This window comes from Corvus moneduloides, chromosome 3 (assembly GCF_009650955.1).
Source record: "Corvus moneduloides isolate bCorMon1 chromosome 3, bCorMon1.pri, whole genome shotgun sequence".
NCBI lineage: Eukaryota > Metazoa > Chordata > Aves > Passeriformes > Corvidae > Corvus > Corvus moneduloides.
This window is the reverse complement of record NC_045478.1, coordinates 6,706,382-6,732,805: the sequence shown is the minus strand read 5'-3', so window position 1 is coordinate 6,732,805 and position 26,424 is coordinate 6,706,382. Positions and strand designations below refer to the sequence as shown.

At 41.2% G+C, this 26,424-nt stretch overlaps 1 long non-coding RNA gene across 3 annotated transcripts in view; it reads right to left on the bottom strand.

Annotated features, from left to right (window-relative positions):
- Positions 1-253: 253 nt before the first annotated feature.
- The window catches only part of LOC116441971, a 68,091-nt gene continuing 41,920 nt past the window's right edge, over positions 254-26,424 (bottom strand). For 2 of the 3 annotated variants that reach the window (XR_004239320.1, XR_004239319.1), the window contains 2 exons: positions 12,781-12,871; positions 254-2,337 (listed from right to left, as the gene is read on the bottom strand). This is a non-coding gene — a long non-coding RNA (uncharacterized LOC116441971). The remainder of the gene's footprint in view (positions 2,338-12,780; positions 12,872-26,424) is intronic. The other variant, XR_004239321.1, reaches the window with a different exon arrangement.

Sequence of the window (26,424 nt, the reverse complement as noted above, 5' to 3'; positions counted from 1 at the left end):
CCAATGAAAACTACAGTTACCTCCTGGTAAATGTATTTGGAATAAGAAGTATTTGAACAATAGCCCAGATAAACCAGTATTATATATTTTGGATCGGAAGAAATTAATTTATATTGAAGAGAAAGTATTAACATCACTGGTTTTTTTCAACATTCCTTCAAAAGTTTCAAGATTTGTATTATTTTACCAAATTTGGGTTCAAAATAATTTGGAAAGCAAGCAGTGTTCTTTTTCTTTCATGGCAACAACTATGTGATTTAAATATATTTTTAATATTAATGGGATCTTAGGTCTCATTGTGTTATATCACAGTAAAATGACAGGCAATTATTCATAAATAACATTCTGAAGGTGAAATAATGTAAAAGTAAATCAAATGTTTTAATTACTACATATGCACCAGTAATGAATAGCATTAATAGCAAGTTGAACTGTTTTTTGGTACAAAAAAAATCCTGGAAGGGCTACTGAAAGCTTTCAGAATTTTTTTTTTCTTTTTAATTTTGGTAAAAGGAATTGTCAACTGATTCAGATAAAGCTGCAAAATTATATTTGTAAAGGATGCTATTAAATGCATTACTTTATATTTTTGGTGACAATGTACAGTGAAAAAAACACTGTCAAAAAAAGGGTAAAAGTGTGTGTTTCCCAATGGCATAACCCCACATCCAGTTTAACCTGCTACTCTGAAAGTCACACAGTACATAGAGCTACATGAGGTTCAACTAGGAGAAACCATCTGAATACATAACATTATTACTTGTGTGGCTGTTTGTATTAATTGTGACGTTATTTCTGTTCAAGCATTTTTCAGCTGGGTACTTGAACTGCAACCCAGTTTAACTGATTATATTTGCAGTATTTTTCTGATTCTTTCCTGTGTAACATAGTATTAATTCTGGCTATGGTTAGTAGCACAAACCAATTTGAGACTTACACCGTGCCATGTGATGTATGACAATATTTTCTCTTTCTGTTGTGCTTTGCAATGATCTTTGCCATTAACACTGATAAGGACAAAAAGAAACCCACAGAGATGGCTGCAGCAGCAGAGGCCAATAAAGATAAAGCTCTTGTGTGTGCTGGGATTTCTGCTGGAGCACACAGCACTGTAAACAGCATTCCTCTTCCATAAGGAGGAAAACAAACAAGCTGGCGTCGCTTTGAGGATTGCAGCTCCATTGTTATACGCGTGTGTATCTTTCTTAGCTGATTTTACTGAAGAATGGGGATTTTTTTTCCCCTTTATTCTGCAGCGGTTGTATTAGATGGACCTCTTAGACAGAATTCAGATAAGCCATAAGCTAATGATCCTGCTCCAATGCCGTAGTTTTGACTCAGTCCATTGCTCTCTTGAATAAAATCATTCTGTGCACATTGACAGTGATGTGGGTCAGTTGATAAAATCTCTTTCCAGAAGATCTTCAATCCAGAATTTCTTCTACTTTGAACAGAGTCTGCAGTACAGAAGAACTTACAGAAACCTCAGGGGAACTAAATGGCATTAAGAAAATAAAAGTCATTAAACAAATCTGCTTTCTATTGGATTTCACTTAGTAAAATAGGCATGGCAACATCAAACCATCCTGCCCTAGGCTGGCAGTTTTAGAGTGAAAAAATGTTTATTGCTTCATTTCAAAATGACTAATTCAGATTTTTCATTTGCATTACAGGAAAGTCAAACTCAAACCAAATCTTTTGAATATGTTGTAAGGTTGCTTTTATTTCTTTTCACTGATTGTTTCAGTAGTTACCCATCCTTTGCAGTGGTTTGAAATAATTTTCAGTCTTGAAATCTGGAATGGATCTGCTGTTTTCTGTGGATGGACAGAATTGTCTTACAGCATGGAATTAACTATTTTTTTGTTTGTTTGCCTGTCTTTAATTTCTTATGGACTGGGGCTACCTCAGGCTGAAGACCACGACAATCAACATAAAGCTGGATTTTCTGCTCTAGATATCTGGCAATGAAGAAGTCAGATTAATTAAGATCCCTGGATTTAATCACTCCTGAGGCCTCTTCTGGACATCTACATTTGAATCCTTGGCCTGCAGTGAAAACACTGTTTTTATATCCTAATTCAAAAAATTATCAGAATACTTCAGAGGTGCAGAATGATTTTTGAATTACCATTGTGTATCACTTTCAGGGGTCCGGTGGACAACCCGGTGTGTTGCGACCTTCCTAGAAAAAGCATCCTGCGGGGGAACGGTTTTTCCAGGGGCTTTAGCAACTTCCCTGGGAGACAGGTGATTTCAGCAAGTGTAGCAACTTCTCTGCTACAAGTGATATCAGCTCTTGTGATCCAGCTCTTTGTGAAACCACCCGGGCAGAACCTGGGGACAGAGAGACAAGAGCCTTGTATGGCAGTTCCACAGAGGTCCTTTATTGTCCAGTAGCCCCTGTGAAGGAAAGGCAGGGACAAGAACACCCTGCTGTCATCAGGGGTTGGGACAGAGGTTATATGGGGAAGGCAGGGGTGGGGTAGAAACCAATTAGCCAACGGGGTACAGGCTATTACCATGAAGAAGCAAGGCGTGTTGGGAGTGGCTCTTTTTGTCACCATGACCCAGAGGAGGGTTGCTTATCTCCAGCGCACGTGTTTTGGGGCTCAGGGTTCTCTCCTCCAAGGGAGTGCCGAGGGCTCACAGCCCTCACAGTTGTGAATTAAGTTCTCAAGTGACAGTCAGTTGTTAAAGTTAGGAGGACTGGAACTTAGTTCACACATATTGGTGAGAATTCAGGGTATTTGCTTTAATTTTGATATAAAATTTAAGATTTAAAAAAACCCCAGCACCCCATGAACCTCTTTGTAAAGCTGCTGGTTGTACAAAACATTTACTTATGAGGTGCAGCATTTCCTTTATCTCCAACACTCATGCTTTGATTGAATTTTAGAAATCAGAGTATTGGCATCCTAATTTAAAAACACCGCACAGATATTCCCTTTCTGTTCCCATGCTGTTCGTTTCTGCTCACAAATGATATTCTGACATTTCTAATATATACTGCATTTGTATGATAGTTTCCCAGAATATTTTGATAAGGAACTCCAAAACCCATTTACTCAGAGAGCAAATCTGATGTCAGACTGAAAAAGATTTGCCTTCTTTTTTTTTTTTTTTTTTTTTTTTTTTTTTTTTCCTAAAAGGAAAGAGGGAAACAAGCAAACTCCTTTCAGGAGATGAAAAGATAGATTTATCTTTCTCTTGTAACAACTGAAATCTCTGAGATATGTCAGAGTTTTATCCTGACATGTTTCTTTCCTCCTTACAATAAAATATGAGAATCCTTTTGATGCCTGATACTACTTTCCTCACCTGCAACCTCTTTGTTTCTGACCTCACCTTCCAAATCACTTAGGCATTTTTAATCTAGTTTTGATGGGGAAAACATAGCATGGATTTAATACTGCAGCTCTTTGTCTAAGTTAAGTTAATACTTCTAATACATAAAAGTATTCCAATTCCTTTGGTTTCCCTGAGTGACATCCATCACTCTGAGTTTTGGATGTCCAAAAATTAGCTGTGCACTCCAAGGTGGCATCTTAGTTCCCTCTGCAGGCAGTGCGAGAGGATTATTCACTCTCCCTGACTGAGATATTTCTGGGGAGGAGTCAAATGGTGTTTGCACCTACCAGTCTTTCAGTACTAGCTGTCCTGGAAAACCAGCATGGCCTGCCAGCTGGAAAAGGAAAGAAAAAACTCCCACTTCTCAAATGCAGGAAGTTGCCACATAAGAATTTGCAAAATTGGCCTTTTTCATAAAGGTTGCCAGAAACAAAACCAAAACCAATAAAAATTAAAAAAAAAAAATATATCAGAAATGTCATTGTGGATCCCATATGCTTGTTTTTCAAAGTAATTTTTTAAGAGAAATTTCCTAATATTTTGAGCAAGATCAAAAATTCTGAAATGTCAAAGTGCTTATCTAATGAAAACTAATCTTTCAGTACTTAGAATCATGGAATCATTAAGGTTGAAAAAGACCTCTAAGCCCATTGAGCCCAACCTTTAGCCCAGCACTGCCAAACTCACCAGTAAACCACATCTCTAATAATATTTCACGATCATCTGAGGGAGTGATTTCAGCCTCAATGAAGCACAAATATGTACTCCTTTTGCAACCAGGGCAGCTGTTAGCACCACATATATTTTTAGCTGGAATTTCAGCACAGAACAGGTCTCTTTCCTTTAGTTGGAGTAGCAGTTTCCAGTAACACTGGGTGCCCTTCCATATGGGAATATGAGATTTCAGCTGACTGATGTGATGATCTTTTAACACTGAGTAGAAACTCAGCATGTAGGCTACACACAGACAGCCTTCACAGCCCCAACCAGGCTTTAAGAGCAAGACCTTTACTGATCTTGTCATGGAAACAATGTCAAAATTATTCTAATGATTTCAAAACCCAGAGATGAAAAACTCAAGAGCAAGACTTGTGAGAAATCAATTCAGTGGAGAGAGAGTGGGGATAAGGTTCAACTTCCAGATTTTCTGGCAGCACCAAGTGACATTCATGTGAGCCATGGCATACCTCCAAATGACAGAACAATTTCATTCCTTCTACTTTACTCCTTATCCTAAGAGATGTTATTCAATCCTTAGGAGTGATGACAAAGCACAGAGAGTGCACATGAATAGTAATTAGACACAAGCGTGATCATTATAGGCAAATTTAGTGCTAAGTAAAGAGCTGTGCAGCACAGAACAGAGGAACTGAAAACTGCAGGAACCTTTGCAATCTGCAAAGCTACTTGCCAGATCTTAACAGCAGGCAGCAACAGATTTGGGGTTTGTTTTTTTTAGGAATGCTGCACACAAATTTCTATAGTCAGTTGCTCCTTCCAAGATACTGAGTGTGATTGTACTTGCTCACTGATATTTTCCAGGAACTTTAGTCAATACTTTCAATATTGTCCACCAAGCCCCATTGATTTTGATGAAATTTTGTTTCAAAAATCAAGAGAAAAAACTTCAAGACATCAAAAATTATTTTAGAGGCTTTGGAAATGCAATGTTTTGGTGTTTGTTTACAAAAACCCTTTTAATTACAAGCTGACTGCTATTTTTAAAATAAATAAATGTAAAGGATGAAACTTTTTAAACAAAATGATCAGAAAAAGCGTTTCTGTAAATATGGAAATCTGGCTGTTGGGTTTTTTTGGCAAATAGAACTTGTGTTCCAGCGTTCAGCAGTGTTCCACTGACATTGCAAATCTCCGATAAGCAGACAAAGAAACAGACACACAGACATTGTCACCTTCACAAAGAAATCAGTTCCAAGTAAAATATTAATTAATATGGCAGTTGTTGCAGGGAGGGGAGTAGATGCATTTGATAAAGAGAAGCATAGGAGAGGGAAGTGTCAGGATTCCATGTGCTGTGAACTTACAAAGCTTTGCTGGACTTGACTGCTCTATACAGAATTGCACTGCTGCGATGTGACTAATTAACTTGTAGGCTGCATGATTCTTTAGCAGCTGAGAGGTCATCTAAAGATAAAAATGCCCCCTGAAATTCCTGGATGTTAGGAAAGTAAACTGGCTATGGATACAATTGAAGGGACATTGGGATCCCATTACTGTAAAGAAAATGCATCAGTCTAGCAACTGGCTTTCTCTCCTCTCCCTCCACAGACCTGCCAAGCTTGTGCTGAGCTTAAGATTGAGGTTTTGGCCCTCACTTCAAGCTCTCCCCATTGTTTTGCACCTACCCCTGACTGTACTTGTGCCTCTCAAACCTAAAGAAGAGAGTGGTTGTTTCACTCCCTGTTCGATGCCTGTGGTCATCCCATCCAAAGAAGAGCAACAAAGTTGGTGAGGGCTCTGGAGCACAAGTCTGATGAGGAGCAGCTAAAGGTAGCTGGGGGTGTTTAGGCTGGAGAAAAGGAGGCTCACTCTCTACTGAAAGGAGGATGTAACGAGTTGGGGGTCAGTCTCTTCTCAAAAAAGAAGTAATTGGATAAGAGGAAATGGTTTCCCATTGTGCCAGAGGAAGTTTAGGTTGGATATTAGGAAAAATTTCTTCACCAAAGGGGTTTTCAAGCATTGGAAGAAGTTGTGAAGGGAAGTGGTTAAGTCACCATCCCTAGAGATATTTAAAAGATGCGCAGATGTGGCATTAAGGTGTTACTGAAACTGGCAGAATAAACCCCTCAACACCAACGTTGCATTAAGGAGCAGGAATTCTATATTACAGCCTGGGGATATCTCCACCTATTGTACATGCCAACTACAGAAAAAGCTCCTGTTGCAGCACTGTATTTTACTTGCATATTCATAAGTTTTCCCAGAAGAAACATGCATACAATAATCATTTCCCAAAAGTCATGAACATATTTTCCCTTCCCTTGGCCTGTGCGTTCTTTTATACTGGGGTCCCTCCCATGGTCCTTGGTGGTCATCAACCCCAAAGTTCTCCATGAACTTGGTGTCACTTCCTAAATATTGGGCTGTGTTGGCATAACTAGTCTGGTTCATTGTTTTGTGAGACACTTGGTTAACCAAGTGCAGTTTCTTGTTCCTTCTTCTGTTTAATGTTTAACATGATCCTACAGAATAAGCATTGTATTTTCCACCAGGTGGGCAAATAGTTCTTCCTCTGGCAACGTTTCCCCCCTTTGAGGTTTTTGTCTCAAGCCTTCATAAGCCTCACTTTGCTTCTTTACAGACATCACATTTGTTCCTTGTGTTGCATTTACAGTCACAGTTTTTACACAACTTAAAGCAAGTATCATAATCCCAATTATCACTACAATCACAATTATACTTTGCAAGAGGGAGGCCAACCAACCAGAGAAAATCCAAGTCCTTTCAGTATTTTATTCATCCAACCATTTTCTAATCCTGCCCTTAATTTTCCGCTAGATGATGCAACTGATTTTATCCTCTCCATCTGATCATCCAACTTGGCAGTCACATTTGGAATGTGTATATGACAGTTATTGTTGTTTAAATGTAAGTAAATATCCCACCACCAGTTTTACCTGGCAGCCAGGAGACTGCCACGGCAGAGCACTGATTGTAGAAAGTTATAAAGAACATTCATCACATGCTGTAAGATGCCTGGTAAGGCACTCATGGTGTTCTGTTGCATACAAGAGTTCACTTCCATGACTTAGTCACTTGTTACTACATGGTCCAGGGCATGAGTCCTCTATCATGGGATTCCTGTGGCTTGAGAGACATCATTTGGCCTGGTGTAGCTGGGGGCCAATGGTACTGTCATGCAAAGAAAGACTGAGGGATGGAAAGACCATAAAATAGAGTGAAAACAATCAGCTTCCCCACTGAACAAATAATTCACATTTATTTGTATTAAGGATGCCCATATTGTCATAGCCCATATGGAACAGAGGTGCTGCTGGAGAGCCCTTGCAGTGGCTGGCAGACCACGAGGGAAAAATATAATTTACTTAGCTTTTTGTTATACTCTTATACAGTATGTATTTGCTTGCAGTTGCTGTTGGTGACAGCATGCTTCTAAAAATGGACATTCACCGTTGCTTGGAATAGGCATTTTTATGCTCATATGTGGTTACTTAGGAAATTTATACAGCAAGATCACCTATCCATGAGTTTGTGAAGACTTACTGGAGCCCCCTTCATCTTCAATGTTTCAAATCCATCTCTGAGATGGTTGCTTCGACGTATGATATGGTGCGATTTCAAATCCTTCCAAGGAAAAAGCTATTAAGGAAATCTGTCTAGTGAACAAGTTGCTTGGAAATAAATTTTGACTGCTTTTCAACTGTTCTCAGCCTTTAGAGTCCAAAATGCATAGGAAACAACAGAAGTGTATTTACGATCACAGATTATACAATTAATAGCTGATGACTTTCAGGGAATAGCAGTGTGCTTAGTTTCCAAAGATAAATATTTATAATGGAAACATTTAATGACTTAAGTACCTTATTTAACTGCCCTTCCCTTCCATTGCCTGTTCTAAACATTGTGCAGAATTCTACTGGCACTAATTTCTGAAGTAAAACATTTATATCAGTGTTGTGTAATATGCTGGCTAGGTAGCTCCAGCAGATGTAACCCCCCCACACTGGTTAATAGGAAAATGTCATTCCCTGGTGTGGTGGCAAAGAAAGAAGTGGGCAAACTCATTTATTTGCAGTGCAGGCTGTGAAAAGTGGGCACAATATTTACTGTCCCCATAGGGGTGGGTGAACTCCAAACTTATCAACTACAGACAGATTAATCCTTCAAAGATGGACATGGTCTTTCTGAAATTCACTTGCAGGTGATGACAGACTCTTCAGTGTTTGATTCCTGAGACTGGTATACCTGAAAGAGTCTTTATTTCCACACGGGGGCAAGCATATGCTTTTATTATCTTCAGTCAAATTCAGCAATTAAGGATATACAAAAAGTAGCCTTTACAGGTACACAGTTTAAAGGAGATAGACTGCAGTCTAATGCGATACTCTTCCAGCCTCCCACATGGAATTTCCCTCTGCAATTTTTCTCCTTCTTCTGGTACTAGCACTCCTCTAGTGTGTCTAAGCAACAGGGTTGCCTTGTACATAATGCTGAGTTATCATCTTATTTCAATTCACAAATGTTTTCCCATGGTGGACCCCAAAGCTTTCCATAACATCATGGAATTTCCAATAACTTGAATTAAAGTTAACCAAGAAAGACTAATCCTAAAAACAATCAAGCCATCAAGTGTGTTTGTGTTAAAAAACCCCACTGAAATCAGAAAGAATTGGTTACTTCTGGCTCACTAGGTCAGGCCTAAGATGTGATGGGTTTCTAACACTGCTGTGTTCAGGCAGCATTTTCACTCCTGTGTTTCAGAAGTATATGTTTGTCTGTTTGTGTGTGCATACAACATGTAGGCATAGATTTTAAAAGTCAACCTGTGTGAAGAGAGCCAGTCTGAGAGACTGAGAGGAAGACAGCAACCTTTAGAGGTCTGTTGTCTTCATTTTCCAGCAAGTACATTCATTATAAAGCCAAAATAAAATGAAAGAGGGTTATTAAGTATGGGAATGGATTTAAGGTCAGTCTTTGATGCAAAGGAAAATAGACATTTAGGCTAAACCATTCAAGGGAGGAATTGTATAAGCATTAAAGATGAATTAAAATTAATAGTGGAGGGAACAGTGACTACATTTCTCCACCTGAGGAGCAAGTGCTTCTAAAAGAAATCTAATAAATGTGGCATGAAACAGAAGTGAGAGAGCACTGGAGAAGGAGAGGAGAGGAAAAATGGTAAGAGGCAAGACAGGCAGGAAAGTGCCCTTTGGGATCTGCAATGGAGTTCACTTAAAAGGAGCTCACACACGCAGCAGGTGCTACGTGGCTGATACTGCTCCATTCTTGCCTTGCAAATTCCTGTTATCAGATGTTCCATTCCAAAAGACATCCTCTAATGTCTTAACTCAGAGGCAGCAAATAGCAAAAAGTAGGGAAAGATGTCATGGGACAATGCACAGTTTGATAAAATGAATTTTGGCTCATGTTAGTGACATATTTGGTTGTTGCTGCAGGTTTCTGGTGCTGGCCCAGAGAAGTGATAGGAGTCAGATATAATTGGAATGACATCAAGCATGATCAGGGGATGGTGTCTTAACAAGAGACCTGCTACCAGCAGCACCACTGCTACTGCTCCTGGCTGCTTTCAGCTGCTCTGCTGGAGGAAAACAGACCTGTTTGCACCAGAGCTTTATACTGTGTTTATAATTAGGTCATAATTTGTACCACAAACAGAGCTTTTAAGGTGGTGGAGAGAATGCACACCCACCCCTTAGAGCCTAGGAACTATAAATGATTTATGGATGTAGTTAACTTTATGGATGGCAAATGTTCACCCTTATGATATATTTAGGAATGTGCCTGAATATTTCCCAGGAAGGGCTTTTGTTATCAGCCCTCTTCTGTCCAGGCAAGGACAGATCATTTTCTTAAGGTTATGCAATAACTCAGCAGGGTGCCTTTCTCTTGTGGTCTCCCCATACCATTCAAATAGGGATAATAATGGGAAATGAAAAAAAAAATCAAAAAAATCCAACAATGTTCTGGCTCAGCATAAGCAAATTTAAAGTTGAGAAACATTGCTGCTCATTGTATTTACAGAACTGCTCTGAAATCCTGATGCTGAATTCACATACACTGAAACTCTTTTCTAACTGAAATCAAACTCCAGACGAATTCACAGACAGAAATGGACCATCCTAGTAGATTATTTGGCTTATTTCACTAACTCAGTTTAGTCTGAGGCGACTGAATTTATAGAAATAGTTTAAGACTAGTTGTACACTAGTAATAGGTATGACAATAGCTCTAATATACTGCTATTGTCAATAATATTAATTAATTGGTTTATTCAAAACATTTTATCATTATAAGTGAAAAAATACCCAATCTGTAATAAATCCAAGGCTTTTTTAGCAGCAGAGGCACTGGAAACAGAACCCAACATAAACATTATTAATATCAATTTTCTTCTACAGTCCAGAGCTGGCCACTAATTGCTATGGACATATTTTTGATTATTTTATTCATATATGTTACGTTACTATCACAAAATGAATTCTTCCTTTTTACTTTTTCCTTATTCAGAATAGATTTGACATAACTAGAGAAGGAAAAATGTTAAACAACAAGTGATTGGAAGTGCTAAGTCCAGCTGGTGGCTGGTTCCTGGTGACATCCCCTAGGGATCCATACTGGGGTCAGTAGCTAACTGCTTAACAACTTTATTAATGAATTGGATGATGTGCCAGAGTTCTCTCCCAGCATGTTTGCAGAAGATGTTTGCTATTCAAGCAGACCTTGCCAGGCTGGAGATATGGCTGATAGGAGCTTCATGAAGTTCAGCAAAGGCAAAAGCAAAGTCCTTACCCTGAGACAAAGTAACCCCAGCACCAGATGGGGGCTGGGACTTCTGAGAAGCAGCTTTGGAGAAGAGCAACTGAGGGTCCTGCTGGACCACAGGCTCACCAGACACCAGCAATGTGTCCTTGTAATAAAGAAGGCAGCACCCTCCTGGGCTGCATTAGCCAGAATTCAGCCATCATGCCTCATTATATTGATCCTTCTCTTCTGGTCAGCCTTTGTTACACCCAGCTGGTGAACCCTGTCCTGAGCTCTCCAGTGAACGACAGACGTGGTCTGAGTCCAGTGGACGGGAACTCACTGGATGCAGTCAGTGTAGATGAGCCCTCAACCTGGATGGGGAGCAGCAGTACCAGTTGTAAAAGAAGAAAGAGAAGAAACTGAGTTTGTGTGAAGAAAAGAGAGATTCTGGGGGGATTTTTTGCTGTCTGATTCTCTCTGGCTGGAGGATACAGAGAAGACCAAGAGACTTTTCAGAGAAGTGTGCAGTGACAACAGGAGAAGCTGTGGATCCAATCTGCAACATGCAGAATTCAACCCCAATATAAGGAAATTATTTTTTACTGTGAGAGTGGTCAGAACTTTATCACAGGTACCTGCAGAGAATCTGGAGTCTCCATCCTTGGAGATGTTCTCTCCATTACTAATCCAAGTTCCAAGAAAAGCCAAAAGATTGTCTTTTTGTCAAAACACTAAAAATTACTTCTTAAAACATTTTGGATGCAGCTGTTGCAGAAAGGAGGTCAGATAATTGGTCCAGTTGCAGTGTCTAAATAGAAGCCATTTATTTTCCCAAATGTATCTTTTAAAAAATATTTCTTTAATGAAGTTTGCATGCCCAACTTGCCTTCCCAAATTTACATCTGGGATCATCTCATTTTCCTCAGAAGCACACAAAATACTGGTTTCAGTGCTGTTGCTAACTCTAAACAGAAGGTGAAGTTCTGGTTTCATTAGTCCTTCTGCCAAAGCAGGAAAGATCTAACTTAAACCCCTTAGATGGTGGGATAAGGATTTTCACGGTATTTCCACTAGACTAAGAACATGTAAGTGGACAATTACATTGCAGGTGTTAATGTTGTGTCAATTTGATCTTGCGTTAAAATGGTACTACGGCTCCATGCACAAATCAGATAACACAGGGGGACTACAATTCTGACTTCTCTATTTTAAATTATTAAACTAGTTGTTGAAACTGGTTTTTTACAGAGCCAGCTAAGGTTCTCTCAGACAATTTTCGGGCACAATCTGAAAGTCAGCTTGAGCCAGACACTTTAATTCAGACATCTTTTTTTGAGTTTAAGAGTGTTTAAGAGTTGGCACATGTGGGGAAATAATGGAAGTTGGGTGAGAAAGATTGCAAACATACTCAAGGGACTTTCAGTCGAGGGGTCAAAACCCACACATATTATACTAATTGTTGTTTGGCCTTGTCTGTTGGACAAATAGAACATCTGTGTTTAAATAACACAGGCTTTTGACAGGCTTAGAGGCACCCTATGTTGTGATTCCTGCCCTGCTGTGGGAAAAACAAAGCCCAGTGATAAAATTACACCTGTGTGGATGCCTGAAACACAGGTGAAAACAGCAGGTTTGTTGGTCTTCCAGCATGGATCAAAATCCATGGTGCCTGCATCCTCGCTTGTGTGCCTCTGCCCAGGTACTGCTTTAGGGGTCCCCTGTTTGACAAGGTAATGAAAATAAATTTATTCTTTGCATTTATCCATGGTTTGTGGTTGTTCCTGCACCTTACCCATGCCAGCTCACACAGGACACGAAAAAGCACATTTATCTCAGATTTAGGAGAAAATCTCTGGTGATGTTTAGTTTGCTAGCAGAAGTGTAGCCAAGGTCTTCCCATGTTTATTCTTCAGCATCTTATCTGTACAATAGTAGAAAATAAATATTTTCTCTCCTTCTTACCTATCAAGTTGCTTTTCCTTGTCCAGGAATCATCTCTTTCACTGGGAAGAAAATGCACCTCACAGAGCAATCTTCTCATCTCTTTGGAGTTCTAGACAAAAGAGAAATATAAATAAATAACAGAAATAGTAATTACAAGAGGCCATCTGTCCTTTTGCAACTGTTTTACATTCTACAGAATGTTAGTACCAAAATACATTCATCAACGTTAATAGACATCTGGAGCATAATCAACCAGCAACCACTTGTATAGAAGTTACTGCATGAAATAATTATCAGTGAAATATGGTAAATAAAAAAAAAATGTCTTTGAAAGCATTGAAACAGAAACCAGATTTTTCAAGCTCAGAGAATTAACATGAAGAGAAGTACAGCTACTGCCAGATTTTGCTGCCATATAGTCTTTGGTGTCTCTTTTTCAGACAACTTAATTAGTCTCTGTATAAAACCCACTGGCATGAGAAAAACTTCAGATGTTGGGGAATTTGATCTTGATCTGTCTGGTCTAGTTTCTTCCTGCTTTCCCCCCCTTCTTTTTTTTTTATGCAGTTTGCAAATTTAAGAACATGGCTTACATTCAAAATGTCTCCTGGCTCGTTACTAGGCAGACCCAACAATGCTGATTCCATTCTTTCCTCTCATTACTGCTTATCATTGTGGGGTTTGCAAATAGCTCATGGGACACAGTAATATCCAAGAGAACAAAGACTGTGTCAGAAGGATGAAGAGCACCTGAATTGCAATGAGATAGCAGACCCACTTTTAGATCAACGGTGGTGTTAACTATTGAGCAAAATCTGCTTTCCTTCTGTCTGGACGCAGAAAATACAGCAGTGCTGAGATTTTATTTCTACATAAGGGCATTGCCAGGAATGTTGATCTAGGATTGGTCATTCTGTGATGTATTTAGGCATTGGCACAGGGCAGATCAGAAGCTGATGAAGCCAATATCTTATGTCCTTATGTATTTCAGAGTTCTGTCTCAGGTTCCTAGAACCTTGGAAAGCAAATAAGGTAATTTCCATCCCTTTAGCAAGCAGAAGTTTTGGTGATAATTTCTCTGGCCTCCAGGCACTGAGCAATTTGCACATACAGTACAGTCCCATTTAGAGGAAGTACAAAATACCATGTTATAAATAGGATATTCATGACAGTCCCTTCTCAGGTATTAGATGTTCTTCTGGAGACCTGATTTGATCACCCCAGTGCCTGGGTCTTGCTAAAATGTTTTGGAGTAAAGCAGAGACCTCTCAGTCTTCCCATAAATTATTCCATAGGGAAACTGCTTCATCACTTTGAGTCCCAAACTCTCTCTTCCCAGAGCACCAAAAGACAGTAGGTTGGTTAAATATGACAGAACAACACACAAATAATGTGTTCATTGTCATCCTAAAATACCCCAAATCCTGGACTAATTGCCAGTCCTGTGTCCCCATGCCCTTTTTTTTTTTCATTTTTAATCGAACTTTGAATCAACATAGTCACTGAATGGCAGCAGTGCAGACTTTGTGATTGATTCCCGGTTTTACTTCTTTTCTAGATACAGTTGCACACATTTACAGTTGCAAGTTACTTCAGTATTTTCCCCCAAATAATTAACCCCCCAATTATTTCAGAAAATCTCTACTGAGCTGCACACTCATCAGAGACTGAGAATAGGCTGTTGTAGGGGATAAAAGGAGCAGGAGAACAACAAACCAAAACAGGTTCTCCTGCTAACATAACCAAGATCACCTCCTTCAGGAATTGTCTGGCTAGTAGATGTCAATTGCTGGCCACGTTAGGAAATTTGTTTTCAATTATCAAGCACCAAATGATGCAGCATCTCTTATCAATATGAAAATTCTCAAAATAATTCACATTTAGCATGGACAAAGCACTCAGACTGTGAAAGGGAAACTGGGAGCAGATGTATGAAGTTCTCAGATATTTGTTTTGTGCTGATATGTGAGTAAATAACAGATGTTTTTGAAGTTTCTCCTCATTACTAAGTGATGAAACAGGGAGAGGACACTCTAGATTATCTATTCACTTCCTAATTTTAAATGCCAATCAATAAATCCATTTAGGTACCAATTAATTAAACCCACTAAAACACCTCTGTAGTTCATTAAAAGTTGTTTAATTGCAGAATTTCTGCCTTTTCATGTTTTTCTGAGAGCTGCTGGTTACTTTGAAAACCTTCAGCAGGTTTGTGTCTTAGACTGAGTGAATTCTGTCAAAAGAGTGGAAGAAGCCAGTGGACTGAGTACCCCATGTGGGTCAAGCAAGGTGTGTCCCCACCTGGGCACAGCTTTTGCAGGCAAGTCTGCTGCCTGTCCCTGCCCCAGGAGAAACATCCAGGCCCTTCCTGCAGCCTGAGCTCTGCCTTGCATGGAATCACAGAATACCTGGAATGGGAAAGGACCCACAAAGACCACTGAGTCCATCTCCTGGCGCTGCACAGGACGGAACCATAGAACCCCTAAGAATCACACCATGGATTGTCACACACTCAGAGTGTGTGTCTGAGTGCTTCTGGAGCTCTGTCACCCTGGTGCTGTGACCATTCCTGGAGAGCCTGTTCCAGTGCCCAGCCACCCTCTGGGTGAAAAACTTCTTCCTCATATCCAACCTAAACCTCCTCTGACTTCAGGCCATTCCCTCAGGTCTTGTCACTGGTCACCAGAGTGAAGAGATCAGTGCCTGCCCCTCCTCTTCCCCTCACGAGGATGTTGAAGACCACAGTGAGGTCTGACTTCAGTCTCCTCTTCTCTGGGCTGAACAGACCAAGTGCCCCCAGCCATTTCTCATACAGCTTCCCCTCCAGAGCCCAGTTGCTGAGTTATGTGGACTTCAAATATCTCCACTCAGCCAGTGGAACATTCCTCCATCAAAAAGTTGCCCTCTCTGCATATCCTCCGGCCTCAGTGGCCACACAAGCTGCCATCCTGAGCCTTGGCTCACTGCCCAGGGCTGCCCTTGGTAGGGGGGTTGGGGGGTGGATGCCATTAGCCCTGGCCCCCTAAAGCCTCATCAGCTGCTCTGGTGAGAGCTGCCAGCTTCTGGAGGGTCCTGGCACTCCCCTGGGCTTCCCCACCCCAGGAATTCCCCCTTTGTACACCGTGATCCCCTGCCCTTCTGCAGAAGGTGCTAAGACCTTCTGCGAGTGATAAATACAAAAAAGTTAATTAGATTGCTAATTAAATGCCATCCAAGATGAAGTGATTAAACATTTATAGGAAATTTTCTAAAGATATTCTCCTGCAGAACTTGGTGAGCCAGCCTGGATTTAATTTTTGCAGCAATATGAAGCGCCAGTCCCTAAAAAAGTTCTTCAGTGGGTGCTGTGCCTGCCCAAGGGCAGAACTTAGCAGTGTCACAGCCCTTCTAGAGGTTTCCACCCCTTTTCCTGCTCTTTTTCCCAGAGGATCTCCTTAGTTACTACAGTGACAGGATCCTTCTGATGCCCTGTCCAGGTGCTGGATATGCAGCTTGATGTTGCCATGAGGTCTCACAGATATCCGTGCTACCACACTGGGAGTCCGCAAGGGTTTCTCTCTCAAGAGAGATGAGTTCTTGCATGGCAGGTCCCAGACATTCAGCTTTGCCCTGCACTCCATAAAACAGACACAATGCCATGCAGAGATCATCAACGAGGCTTGCTTGTGACATACTGAGACATCCTTTTAAGCATGAATTACAATAATGATAGCACATTTCATTTGTGCTAAAATTCTATTCCAGCTATTCCGATCATCCACAAGACAGTAACACCTTTTCAGCTCTGGATGGGGGAAGAATTTTCTTCTCAGAAACCTACAAGAATTATCAAGCATTTTTTGTGGTTTTGTAGAATATTCTCATGAAATATTTTTGAAGTGCCAGTAATACCTCTGCAATCCCAGAGATAATGGGATTGGTTAGACAGACATTTATGCATTACAAACATCTTCCTGAAATAATTTCAACTGCAATTCCTAACCTGCACTTAGAATATGTGTATGAGAGCTGCTATTTTTGCTGCTGTAGCAGTCACTGAATCAGGGATCTGAGAACTAAAGAGCACGAGCTGTTACTTTTAGGAGCTGAGGCTGTTTTTGTCTTGTCCTTTTGGGATTAGGGCACAGAATGGGTTCTGCAACACCGTCTCCTCGGAGCACTGCCTGTACAAAGCTGTTTTCTGTGTGCTGCCTCAATATTTTGGGTACTTTGACTTTATGGAAAACAGAATTTAATAACTTCTGCCTGCAGAAACACACATAAAATGAAGACAGCTTCCCTTGAGCCAAAGTGCTATTTTATAAAAAAACACTATGTTTGAGGCACAGCCTTACTGTTAAATTCAGGTGGTTACAGCAGAAGGAGTATTTGTAACCTGAGTCACAGGGAATATTAGTATATCACATATGTCCCAGATGTGGAACTGTACAAAAGGTTTCAGATTCATCTTTCTTCTTTTCCTCCAAAAAATCAGATTTCATGATATTGCATAAAGTTTTCCAAAATCCCAGTTCCTAAAACAACAGTAATAATGTAATTGGAAAATAGTCACCTTTCTTTAATAACAATGGCCAAAAAATATTGATCTGAAATTATATCAATTTTCCAATTTCTTTGGATTTAGCACTGGAGAAATGTCCAAAACTGAAATAATTGTAGGATCCAAAATATATTTATTTCTGGATTTTGCCTTGAAATTCAGCAAAAATTATCTGAAGGGGTTTTTTTCAGTTCAACTGAAGGTTTTTTTTTTGCTTGAGCTTCTACTTTCCAGAAGTATCAACAGACCACAAAAAATTGGATGAATCTTTTACACTGATTTACCCCAGTGCAATTTCCAGCACCTGCAGAATTGAAATACGATTGGTTTTCTTTGTCCCATTTAAAGCCAGCAGGTGACTCATTCTCGGCTCTGATTGCCAGGATATCATTACCACTGTCATTTTCAGTCACCAATCTTTGGGCACAGGAAGTTGTAGGCACCTGCACATTCTTCCAGGCCTCTGATGACACAAACATCTTTAGGCTGGATGGCACTGAAGGACTGAGAAGAAGACACCTCGAGCGTCCTGGAATTACCTCCAGTCTCATGCTACCATTGAGTGCAAGATCACAGTCTCTGATGGGAAACAGGGTAGGAAATGGAATGAACACAGGTAATGCAGGAGCTGAAAAAAAAAAAATTGAACTGGATTTTCTTCTGTTATGTTGATTCCTTTGGGGATGGGTTTGGTTTTAACCATCCCGTCTCACTTGAGAATTTTTACCCAAGGGATTTTCAAAAATCAGGCCTCTGACAGCAAAATCCAGGGAATACCAACCTTTAACTAAGGACCTAATGTTATCTTGATTTAAGAAAACTGATTATATCAGTTAACACATATTGTCATAAAATCCATGTGCCATTGGAAAGAATTGGATGAGTGTACTGTAGTTGTCTTTGTTTAGATACAATCAATAGATACTTATTGATCTCTTCTCAGAAACTTCACCCAGCCTAAAAGCCACCCCATAGAACAACCCCAGGTGGGCCTTGAAATGACAGTGAGACTCAAAGAGGGATGGTTTAAGCTTGTACTTTGTCAATTCCCACCACTCTGATTTTTGCCAGAGTGCTAGATTAATTTCATGACATCTTCTTTACTGTTTGAATTCTTACCAGATAAATATGGTGCTGGAATTTTTGATGACAAGTGTATACTACAGTTTTGGCCAAGAGCAAAACTGGAGACAGTAAAGCTTAACAGTCAATGAGGTCCAAAAAGCAGAGCTCTGACTCTGCAAGATGTGCTTGCCCAAGTAGAACTGATGCTCATCCAAGCCCTTGGGGGACCAGTCAGTAAAATCCTTTAAAGCTTTCTTGCCCCTCTGATCAGACTCTAAGACAGGAGTTGCACCAATTTCTGTCGAATATGAGCAGAAGTTGAAAAAATATGTTTGCAAAGGGTATCAGCACTATTTTTCCTTGTCAAGGTATCTGATCCTACTGATTCCCATGTACCTGCATAATCTGAATCAAAAATTTGCATCATTTCTTTGGCGTTGCTTTTTGGCCGATTTGTGTCAGGAATGTGCTTCCTGCTGTTTCCATTGTTTAAAAGGCATCATTTGGGAATGTTCACATACTCCTGCAGGCCCTGGCCTTGCTCTCTGCTGAACAGGTGATGGTTACTCCTTGCACGAGGGGCAATGGAGCTTTTCACTGCTCACACTTGATCTCTCTCTGGATAGGACTTGCATGCTTCCAAAAACACAGGCTTCTGCTGGAAAGGGCTACTCTTGTGTTTTCAAAGGTAGAAGGAGAGATACAAGACAGTCTGGTGTTGCAGCTGAAGGTCAAAACAGTCTCTAAGAGCTCCCGAGTAATCCTACATATGTACAGCACACACAAATCAATCTAAGGTCTAAAGTAGACCTCACCACCCTTAAAAATACCTTACAAAGACTAAACTTAAGAGGAATGACACATTTTTAGTTTTCATTGAAACCAGAAACCAAATTTGAACAAAAAAGTATTATTTAACCCCGGGCAAAGTATTTGGCTGCAATTTCAGGTGGTCATGCCAAGACCTATCTCCCTTTTCCACAAGAAGCAAGAGCACCAGCTTCTTTACTCAGCTCACCCAAGAAATAATTGAGGGTACTTTTCTGCAGAGAGGAAGAGTGGTTAGAACTGGGTTGAGCTGGGCTCAGTCTCAGGAAGAAATTTGGTCTCACAACCCCACAGAGTGTCTGTGCTGCACAACTGATGCCAGGCAGCACCATCAGTCTCTGTGGCTGGTGTTGTGTCACATGGGAGGTGTAGGACCTGGACCCTGGGCAGACCCCAGACCCTCCAGCAACTCAGAGGCTCCAGGCAAAGCTGGTGCCAAGAGCTTCTAGTGAGAGGTAACAGTCCTCTGGGAGATGGTTGCTGTGGCATAGTCAGGCAAGAAGAGAAGTTTTTGGACAAACATTGCTGGGATTGGTTCACAGGATTTGTCTTCAGCAGGATAACAGTGTGAAAAACAGCTAACACTGACCAGCTTAACATGGGCAGAAAGCAAATCATAGAATCAGTTAGGTTGGAAAAGACTTCCAAGATCATTGAGTTCTTTGACTGAACATCCCCGTGTCAGATAAACCATAGCACTAAATGTCATGTTCAGTCATTTCTTGAACACTTCCAGGGATGGTGACTACGAAACTTCCTCGGGCAACCATTCCAATGGTTGATTACCCTTGCAGAGAGGAGCAGAGCCAGTGCTTCTCCAGGGATGGTCTGGAGTCAGGGTTGGCATGGCTTTCTGCTGGTTGTTGGCCTTTGGGGAAAATCAAAGGATTCTGGCCAGTGTCAATTTGCAATGACAGAAAACTAGCAAAGGCTTCTGACTCTCGATATTTTACATTCATGACTGAATATTAGTTTAAAGTGGGATGGATGTGACAAATCCTTCCAGTGTTCTCTGGCATACCAGCAAGTGCGAGTGCATTTGAATGGCTATAGGCATTATACCCCATGATACATGGGCTTTGCCCTTCCCTGGAAGCCCATCTCCAGAGGGATAAAGTGAGCTCTCTGTTAGACACCCCTGAGGCCAGGCAGCTCTGACAAACACGGTTGTGTTGTTGGCTGAGCACTTAGCAAAAGCTGTGTACCTAACCCTTCCTCTTTGCTTTGGCTCTCTGGCAAAGTACAAGTCAAACTCCCTTCTCCACCTGATCATTTCAAAGAACATTTTGTAATACAGATACCACACAGCTGAACACAGCCACTTCTATCTAGGGCAGCCTGATCTTGAAGGGATTTAATGTTCAGATGGAGGGAACATGACCTTCCATTTTTAAGCTTCCATTTCAACACTATTTATAATTAACTGCATGCATAGGCCTTCATGTACTTTGAAAGGCTGAGGTTATGCTTGTGTTGCAGAACCAGGGGAGACAAGCTTGTTGTCCTGATATACTTAGACCACCAAGCTGCTTTTCAAGGAAGAGCTGCAAAACAGTTTTAGCTAGTGGCTACCCCTGTAACGCTTTGATGTGTGCAATGTGATGATCAATTGACTTTTCAAAGTAGACCATCAGATTCTGTGTGTTTGTGGTTCTCATTTGCTTTGATCCTTACAGCCAGAGATAGTTAAGCAGGTGCCAGAGGAGGGTGCCGCCAAATAAAAATTCCCAACAAGTTTCTCTTTCCAGATTCTTTTATACCTAGTTTTAGAAATTATAAATAGGCAAGGAAAGCTGGAAGCCAATGAAACATCAGTGCCAATACTGGTTGGTTCAGACATATTCACTTTGACAGTTTCCTCTGGATTCATAGATAAATTTCCATGCATCTTTAAGTGACACCTTTTCCCTGAAGATCAGCTTTAATTTCTGGAAAACAAAGCAGCAGCATTGCAGCTTTCCATGCTAGGAGAATTTCAAGTACAAGGATCTGACTGCTCCTCTGCCTCCTGGGCCAGGGGGAGGAGATAATTCCAACAATAGCTGCAACTGAACATCTCAATTACAGTAGCAGCAATTTTCCAACCTGGTTACTTTGTCAGGTGATAATCTGCGAGCCCTCATGCACAGTGTCACTTGGAGCAGCCCTTCTTGCAAGACTGGTCTGTCACACAGCAGGAATGTGATGGCTTTGCTTCAGTATTTTTTTTAGCACCATGAAATCATTCTTTAGATATTAGCTGAATGTGTGTGCATTGTTAATATTTCGCCTCAAAAACTGGTTCCAGTGAGCTTAATAACAGAGTCCCCATTGAAATCAGCAGACATTTTGTCTTGATAAAGTGTTAGAGCAGGTGGAAGGACTCTAAGGTAAGCAAGACTGGTAAAAATGCTGACTTTGCTGGGTTTTTTTACAAAATGTAGTGAAAATTCATTAAAAAACCCAGAGAAAAACAAGGAGAAATTGTTGAAAGGGTAGCTTTGGCATTTTCAGAATTACTTAAAAATATTTTTGCAATGTACTTCAGATTCATTTCCTGAAGTTTGAGAAAATATTTCATCTGTCATGAAGAATATCTTTCTGTTCCTTCAACTTAACATTTTGGGTGGATTTTATCTATTTAAATAGTTGTTATATAAGATCCAGTGCAGTGTGGTGGAAAAAGAATTGACTGAAGAAGCAAAAGCATTTGACTCTCCACTCAGGTACTGAGTTGTGTCACCTACAAAATGCTTTAATTTGTAGGATTTGATTTTGGAGAGGCCCAGTCTGTCAAACTGCCTGAATTTGGGGGTACATACACAGGAGACTGTGGCAAAGGTGCTCTCCGCAAGCAGCCACCCACCCAAAGCCCACACAAATTGCAGGAGCCATCCAGTAATCTTTGTTCCTCAGCAGAGGAAAATACCCTTTTAGCTTCATTTTGGAGAGAAGCCATTTCAAGGCTTTTCAGCACTGCAGGCAGGAATGAGATAAACTGCCTTAGGATGATATCCAAAGGATGACAAAACTCACTTTTGCTGTGGCAGCAGACTTGGTTCAGGAAGAGAGGAAGGGCTTGCTGCAACTTTGGGAAATGACAAGAGTACAGAGCTGAGGGGCACCAGCAAGCTCAGGGTGGTTTTAGGGTGTTGCAAAGGTTTAGTGAGGTCTGAGACAGTTTAGGTGGGGAGCAGAGCCTTCCCTTGCTTTGGGCAGCTGCCGAGGAGGCAGCAAAGCATCGCCTGTACTGCGGATGAGAGCAGCCAGTTCTTCTACCCTGCTGCTCCTGCTGCTGTGCATTGATCTATTGATCTCTGCTCCTCACAGTCCTTCACACTGTCCTAGTGCCTCTCATGTGGCTTTAAGTGGCAGGATGCTCACTCCCAGGAGGTCACAGGTGAGAACTTCTGTGGGTGAGCAGAACTATGGAACATCACAGCTTCAGAACCCAAAGCCCACAATCCTCCTTGCCGGTTGCATGTCCCAGCAGAGCCATTCTTACACTTGACCTACAACTTTTCCATAGGGGAAGGAGACTCCTAGTGTGGGTGAAGAAACACCAAAGGGCTGATATCTGTGACTCCATCATCGTTTCGTGGTCTGGGGACATTTCCTTGGCTGCACTGTCACCCTTGGCTGTGGTCCCTGTTCTGGCACCAGGGTTTTCTTTAATGACACTGGCAGTCCTGGCTGTTTTGTTATATATATTCCAATTCCCAGGTACTGGTTTCTGCTGACCTGATTGAATATTTGTGCACTAAATTCATTGTTCACAGTATATAACCTCTATGCCATGCAAACAGTGTAAGACCTTTTTAGAGTGGCCAACTGTTTTTTGAAAAAAATGCAAGAGAGAATAATAGAATTGGCCAAGTGTAAAATTCAGAGCAATTTAATATCCGGCATAAAAGAAGTTCATTCAATCTAAAGAGAAGTTGGAGAAGGCATGAGAGCATGTACCAGTGGGTAATTCCAGGTCTTCCCTCTCATTAAACCACATTGCTGAGCAGTGATGCCGAGAAGCTGCACATCAAGGGGATGACAGAACTTAGCAGACATATTTCTGGGAAGATGAAAAACAATCAACATCACCTGAAATCAGCATCACCAGAAAATGAAAACAACCCCCTGTGATTCTCTGAGGATTCAGAGGAGGCTGGATAACAACTGTATCTCTCTTGCAACAAAGAAAGAACTTTAGTTTATTAAACAAATGTTTCCCCCGGAGTCCAATGTTATCAGCATTCAGCAATGTAATTTGTTTCTTCGGAAAGCTGGTATTCAACACATTGACAGTGGCAGGAAAACCCCTTCGCTATGAAGGTTTTCCAATTCCACTTCTTGCCTTGTGTTAGCACCTGGCATTAGCACTGCTAATCCAACAGTTTCCTGCATCCCCATTGTCTGGAACTGGCTCCTCTGAGAGCTAGGGATGGAAGGTTCCTCCTGCCACAGTCTTTGAGAGGTGGGGAAGCTCAGAGCACATGCAGTGATTTAGATCCTCTGTGATCTGGGCACAGGGAGGAGGCATCTGAGTTTTAGTTCTCCCTGAATGTCCCCTGGGCTTTTTGTGCTATGGGAGGAGGTTGGAGGAAAGGCTATGGAAAGGCTTTTTAACAGCCACCAGGGAACTGGGAGGGACAGGGGCTGGGACTGGTGCTCTGGTAAAGGAACAGCTGAGACTTTCTGCAGCCTGGTGCTTTTCATGGCTCTGGAGCAGTCAAGGGGAGCAGCAGAGCTGTGATGGATATGCAGCTTTGTGGATGGCCGCCCAGCCAAGCCGTGTTTATCCATCCTGTAGCTGAGCATCCGGGACAAATCTTTCCATGCACAGCTCAAGTGTTGACTGAATCTCCCTGCTGAGTCAGGTAATGTGATATGCAGAGGACATTAGTACCACTTTGGTTCAGGTGCCCCAACTCTCTCATGTGCCAGGTGTCGCCTGGTTCCCTGCCCTTCAAGTATCTATAACCCATATGAGAGAAGAAACTCTGCATTTCCTCCAAAGCAAAAGCCTTTTAGTCATGGAAATAAGGCAGAGCTGACCAGTTGCCTTGTTTTTTGTAGTTATCACACAGAGGAGATCTTAGAAGGTGGGGAAGCATTAAATCTGGCTCCCAGGTGTTTATGGGCATACTTAGCATGACAGACTAAGCTGTCTAAAAACTTAACATGCTGCTGATATCAAGAGCAGCCCTGATGTATTTGTGCTGCATTGAATGAAAAAGCCCTGTAAGGTCTGGCATAAACTGTCCATGCCTGAAGTTTGATGTGTAAGAGAGCAGGAACTGAAAGAGAATCTCAAAAAGGAGGATATTGACACAGTGACAGGGACGTTTCTCAAACTGTGGGTCTCCGTCTCTGAGGCTGGCATTAAAATGGGACAGCAGGCATTAAAAGAGATCTTTCACATAAATCCTGGCAGTGCTCAGGGAACAGGACAGCAACTCCCTCTGAGCCAGGGAGCAAGGATTGCTGCAGCTCATGGCTGTGAGCACACGCTGGAGAGTGAGGAATGAACTTCAGACTTGATCCTGCAGGGGATTTAGCTCTGGAGACAGAAGGGGGATTGATAACCCTGCTTCCAATGGCTCTGACAAACACTGGTCTCATGGTACCATTCAGAATGAGTAAGTGGGAAACAAAAGTAGAGTTTTTTTGAAAGGTGGGCAGGAATTGAGACAGTATAATAAGGACCCAACCACTATTTCTGCTCTGTGAACAACCAGGAAAAGAGAGTGTGCAGAAATAATGAGAGCTGTTTCACTAGTTCTGACTATCCAGACTTGAAGATTGGCTAGCTAACTGCAGAGTCTTCCAACTGATGAATTTGCAAGTTGCCTTAGGACACTGTCTTGATAACTTTCCCTTGTAATAGAAATACTTTTTCTTAACCATTATGGTGTAGTAATATTTTTTTGTGTGTGTGTGTGTTACATTAATGCTGTGGCACTCCAGGCATGCAATAAAGTTTATCTGCATTAGTGCCCCATGAGTCTGTATGTCCGGAGACTGTAAAACAGAAGACAAACCAGCACGTGGAATGCTGTGCCAGAGATACCACAGAAGAGATATCCCTGTAACCAGAATATTATGGGTACCACAGAATAACCAAAGAGCATGCCAGGAAAGCTATTAAAAATAAATATAATGAATAGAAGCACAAGGAAAAAATAATTTAGGGAAAAAGAAAATCAACAAATTTCACAGAAAAGGAGGGAAATAAAATAGGAATGGTTAGAAGAAGAGAAAAAAAAAGTTAAAATGTAAAGAAAAAATCTGGTTTTAATCTGAGCTCTGTGCAGCACAGAGACTTAGGAACATTTGCCTATTGCACCATTTGCAGCTATGCAAAAGGAACAATGGGGGCAGCTCATCTGCTCTTCTCTGATGAAGAGAGACATGCTGCAGGCTGGAGGCCAACAGAGAGCTTTGGTTTTACATGGGTCAGTTTATTTTGCTGCTCACTTTCAGTTTGGCTTCCAAAAATTTTCCAGGAGAACTTTATTCTTGCTCTCTCCAAAGCTTCTCCTACTTTGCATTCTCCAATGTATTTCTGGAATTCGATTTTTTTTTTTTTAATTAAACACTTTTGGTTTTATTTTTAGCCCTTCTATCCTCCCTTATTTCTTAGAAATAGCTAGAAAATAATACTTCAGGAATTGTGATATGGAAGGGGAGGGGGGAGAGCTTCCCTGCTCTGAATCTGCTGACTTAATTCTATACAAGCTCTAGCTAAGGGGAAAGATATTTCTGAGCTCCTTTAGAAAATGTAATGATAGATTTAATTCCATAGTACATGTTTTGTATGGTGCTGTGGGAGTTCGTCAGCTTCATTCTGAGGCCACTTTCTATCACCTTTTAAAGGTTGTGGCCATCAGGGTTTCCCTGGGGACTTAAAAAAAAAAAAAGGGTAATAATTTCTCCCACCTGAAAAAAATCAAGGGGGAACTGACTGTCAGTCATCTCTTGCCAGGGAAGTTGCTGGAGGAAGTCTCCAAGGAAGTAATTTCCATGTGGATGAAGGACATGAAGGTAACTGGGAACAGCTAGATTGGATTTACCAGGGTTAAGTCTTGCTGTACCAACCTGATTGCTATCTGTGAGGAGAAGATGGGCTCTGAGAACGAGGGGACAGAAGTGGATGTTTTTTTCCCCTGGTCTTTAGCAAGTCCTTTCACAGTCTCCCATGGTGTTTTTACAGCCAGAACAACGAGGTGTGGCTGGATGGTTGGACAGAAAAATTC